This window comes from Delphinus delphis, chromosome 4 (assembly GCF_949987515.2).
Source record: "Delphinus delphis chromosome 4, mDelDel1.2, whole genome shotgun sequence".
NCBI classification, from domain to species: domain Eukaryota; kingdom Metazoa; phylum Chordata; class Mammalia; order Artiodactyla; family Delphinidae; genus Delphinus; species Delphinus delphis.
Window position 1 is genome coordinate 43,004,052 of NC_082686.1, and position 3,699 is coordinate 43,007,750.

The following is a 3,699-nucleotide window of genomic DNA, read 5'->3' on the forward strand; positions in this document are numbered from 1 at the left end:
GTTGAGAAAGGATAGCCTTTTCAAGGAATGGTGTTGCAACAACTGAAAACACATATGCAAAACAATGAATTTCAACCATCTCACACAATTTAACTCAAAATGGATCATCAACCTAGATTGAAAACCTAAAACTGTAAATCTTCTAGGTGACAACATGAGGGAAAAACCTTTGTGACTCTGTGTTGCAACATCAATAGCATGATCCATAAAAAAACAAATTAATAAGTTAAACTTCATCAAAATTTAAAATTTCTGTTCTTTGAAAGACTGTTAAAAGAATGAAAATACAAGCCAACGACTGGGAGAAAATATTTGCCAATCACATATCTGATAAAGGAATGATTGTCAGAATATATTAGGAACTCAAATCTGAATAATAAGATAACAAAAATCCAATTTAAAAGTGGCAAAAGAGACTCCTCCTTGCCATCCGGGTTGGTGCTTGCCCTCGCTGTCCTGTTCCCGGCCCCATGGAAAAGACGGAGCTGATCCAGAAGGGCAAGCTGGCCGAGCAGGCCAAGCGCTATGACGACATGGCCACCTGCATGAAAGCCGTGATGGAGCAGGGCGCGGAGCTGTCCAACGAGGATGCAACCTGCTCTCGGTGGCCTACAAGAACGTCGGGGGCCACACGTCCGCCTGGAGGGTCATCTCGAGCATCGAGCAGAAGACCAACACCTCCGACAAGAAGTTGCAGCCGATTAAGGACTATCGGGAGAAAGTGGAGTCCGAACTGAAGTCCATCTGCACCACGGTCCTGGAATTGTTGGATAAGTCCTTAATAGCCAATGCAACTAATCCAGAGAGTAAGGTCTTCTATCTGAAGATGAAGGGAGATTACTTCCAGTACCTTGCTGAAGTTGCTTGTGGTGATGATCAGAAACAAACAATAGATAATTCCCAAGGAGCTTACCAAGAGGCTATTGATATAAGCAAGAAAGAGATGCAACCCACACACCCAATACGCCTGGGGCTGGCTCTTAACTTTTCTGTATTTTACTATGAGATCCTTAATAACCCAGAACTTGCCTGCACACTGGCTAAAACGGCTTTTGATGAAGCCATTGCAGAACTTGATACACTGAATGAAGACTCATACAAAGACAGCACCCTCATCATGCAGTTGCTTAGAGACAACCTAACATAATGGACATCAGACAGTGCAGGAGAAGAATGTGATGTGGCAGAAGGGGCAGAGAACTAAGTGCATACAGGGTGTCATCCTTCTTCCCCTCAAGAAACCTTTTTACTCATCTCCATTCCTTATTCCATTTGGATTTCCTATAGCAAAGAAACACACTCATGTGTATGGAATCAACTGTTTATAGTCTTTTCACACTGCAGCTTTGGGAAAACTCCATTCCTTGATTTGTGTTTGTCTTGGCCTTCCTAGTGTGCAGTTACTGCTGTAGAAAAGTATTAATAGCTTCATTTTATAAAAACACAAGTAACTTCCAAACACTTATGTAGAGAACTAAAAATCTATCTGGTATTTAAGTAACCTGAACCAGTTCTGCACGTGACTGTGTTTTGTATTACTGTGAAAATATGAAAATGTAGTTAATTACAATTTAAAGAGTGTTCTACATAACTTCTTGATTTCTACATTCCCTCCCTTACTCTTCTTTGGGGATTTTCTTTCAGTAAGCAACTTTTCCATCCTCTTAATATATTCCTTTTTGGTAGGAATACAGAAGTATTAGATTGAATGGAAAAACATTTGACATTTTGAGGCTGGGGGTCACAAATTAAAATGCCTCCTGTATCATATATGATGGAGGTCTTGTGTATCTGTGACAACAGGGACTTTCCTCATTCACTCTTCATTTACTGCTGTTTAAGTTGACAACTTCCCTTCCCAATAAAAATTCACTTACATCTCCTGCCTTTGTAGTTCTGGTATTCCCTTTACTATGTAATAGAAGTAGCATGTTGCTGCCAAAATACAAGCATTGCTTTTGGCAAATGAAAGTGCATGTCATTTCTTAATACACTAGAAAGGGGAAATAAAGTACACAAGTCCAAGTCTAAAACTTTAGTACTTTTCCATGCAGATTTGTACACATGTGAGCGGGTGTCCAGTTTGTCTAATGATTGTTATTTAGAGAGTTGGACCACTATTGTATGTTGCTCTAATAATCATTGACTGTAGTCCCAAAAAAGCCTTGTGAAAATGTTATGCCCTATGTAATAGCAGAGTAGCATAAAATAAAATTACATTTTATAAACCAAAAAAAAAGTGGCAAAAGATTTGAACAAGTTCTTGCAATAAAGAAAACATATGGATAGCAAATAAACACAAAAAAGATGCTCAACTTTATTAGGGAAATGCAAATTAAAATTACAATGTGATACCACTGTAAACCTGTAAGAATGTCTAAAACTAAAAAGACTGACCATACCAAGTGTTGATGAGGATATGAATAAACTGGAAGTTTCGTACACTGCTGGTGAGAATGTAAAATTGTACAACAATGTTGGAAAATGTTTGACAGTTTCTTAAAAAGTTTATCATTCACCTACCATGAGATCTAAGCATTTTGCTCTGCATTCCACACATAGTAATGAAATCATAGTCTATACCAAGACTTATACACAGATGTTTATAACAACTTTATTTCTAATGTTCAAAAACTGGTAACAAACCAAATAGCCATCAACAGGTTAATGGCTAAACAAACATAATGGAACAATCTTCTTCAATCAGAAGAAATGAATTACTGATACCTGTTACAAAAAGAGTGATTCTGAAAATAGCTAGCTATCCTGAGTGAATGAAATCAGGCTAAAATCAGTACATAATGTTAAATTCCACTTACATAGCATTCTGGAAGATGCAGACTAATCTCTAGTGACAGCAGAATAATAGTTGGAAATGGGGCAGTAGAAGGACAGGAGTGAATGGGGTGGGAAAGAGGTGTGATAAAGGGCATAAGAAAACTTTTGGGAGTGATCAATATAATCAATATCTTGATTGTTTCACAGGTACATACACATGCCAGATCTTATTAAGTGTGCACTTTAAATATGTACAGTTTATTTTACTTTAATTATATTTCAGTAAAGCTGTTAAAACTAATAAGAATGTGGTAATATAGTGTTATTAATACAACAAATAGCAATAGCTTTCTTTGATACTGGAAATAAAGATCTATAATAGAGATAGAATAACTTTACCAAGAAAGCTATGGAACTCAAGGAAAACAGATTTTAAATTTAATAGACAGATATAAAATAAGATACGGCAAAAGGAAATACAGTCATGTTCTTAGATGAGAAGACAATGTATATGAGTTACATTTTCTTTGACTAATATTTTAGAATTCAAACACTGTTTGAGGAGACATAGATCGAATAAAATAACCTCAAGATATTCTGCAAGACTTTATGGTTCAGATTAGCCAAAAATTTTATTACCAATAAATATATTGAGTTGGGATTTACTTATCAGATTTCAGAACATACTACAGAGTTACTGTAATCAAATCTACATATTATTAGTATAGGAATAAATCAGTAGAACTGGTCTGTAAAGACAGTCTGTAAATAGATTCTGGTATACACGATAATTTATGTATGTCTAAGATGAAATATAAATCCAGTGAGAAAGAATAGTTTATTTAATGTGAAAACAGCTAGAAGAAAATAAAGTTCGATTTCTCTCTCTTACAGCATACAAAAGACACAAATTTCAGAATC

At 36.0% G+C, this 3,699-nt stretch overlaps 1 pseudogene; it reads left to right on the forward strand.

Moving 5' to 3' along the window:
• The first annotated feature begins 470 nt into the window (after positions 1-470).
• Positions 471-1,354, forward strand: LOC132424032 (14-3-3 protein theta pseudogene; annotated as a pseudogene).
• Positions 1,355-3,699: the final 2,345 nt, after the last annotated feature.